The sequence below is a fragment of the Nansenia antarctica genome (genome assembly GCF_963989245.1).
Source record: "Nansenia antarctica genome assembly, chromosome: 8".
NCBI lineage: Eukaryota > Metazoa > Chordata > Actinopteri > Argentiniformes > Microstomatidae > Nansenia > Nansenia antarctica.
The window spans coordinates 10,070,594-10,071,884 of record NC_137678.1 but is presented as its reverse complement, the minus strand read 5'-3'; positions in this window follow the sequence as shown (position 1 = coordinate 10,071,884).

Below are 1,291 nucleotides of genomic sequence, written 5' to 3'. Positions count from 1 at the left end.
GTCAATGGGATGTGAGCAAGTCATCAGGCATCCAGGGTTCTGTTTCTGGCGGGAAAGAGGTGCCCTTAACACACACACACACACACACACACACACACACGCTACGATGAGTCCGTTCAGTGTTCACCACTTTCATCTTCATCAAGTGTGTGTCATGACAGCCCCCCCCACCCCCCCCCCCCCACCTAGTTCAACAACCCTGCCAACACATCCAGTCTATCCCTCCCCATGAATCCCTCCATCCCTCCCTCCCTCCCTCCCTCTCTCCATCCCTCCATCTACTGCTTTCAATTCATATACTGTACACAGTGTACAGCATCAAACAGACAGACAGACAGACCTCTGTGGCTCAGGTGGTAGAGCATAGTGCTAACAACGCTTATGTTGTGGGTTCGATTCCCGCTGGGACCATATGTACTGAAATATATACACTCACTGCAATAGTATGTAAGTCCCTTTGGATAAAAGCGTCAGCTAAATGGTGTATATGTAGGCAGGCAGACAGACAGACAGACAGACAGACAGACAGGCAGGCAGGCAGACAGGCAGGCCGGCAGACAGACAGGCATAACAGACAGGTTATGTTTGAAGGTCAAAGGATAAGGAGTGGTCTGGTGTGGGGCCAGTCACACACACACACACGCACACACACACACACACACACAGTCTTTCACAACAGGTACCATCACGCAGGTCGCCCACACACACATTCTTCACATTCCTCGGTGACGAGCAATCAGGCCATATCTTCCATGAACACACACACACACACACACATCAAACCACCTCAAACCAACCTCAAACAACCTCAAAACTAACCTCAAACCACCTCAAACTAACATCAAACCACCTCAAACCACCTCAAACCACCTCAAACTAACATCAACCAACCTCAAACCACCTCAAACTAACATCAAACTACCTCAAACCACCTCAAACCACCTCAAACCACCTCAAACCACCTCAAACTAACATCAAACCACCTCAAACTAACATCAAACCACCTCAAACCACCTCAAACCACCTCAAACCCCCTCAAACCCCCTCAAACCACCTCAAACCACCTCAAACCAACATCAAACCAACATCAAACCACCTCAAACTAACATCAAACCACCTCAAACTAACTCAAACCACCTCAAACCAACATCAAACCAACATCAAACCACATCAAACCAACATCAAACCAACATCAAACCACCTCAAACCACCTCAAACCACCTCAAACCAACATCAAACCAACATCAAACCAACATCAAACCACCTCAAACTAACATCAAACCACCTCAAA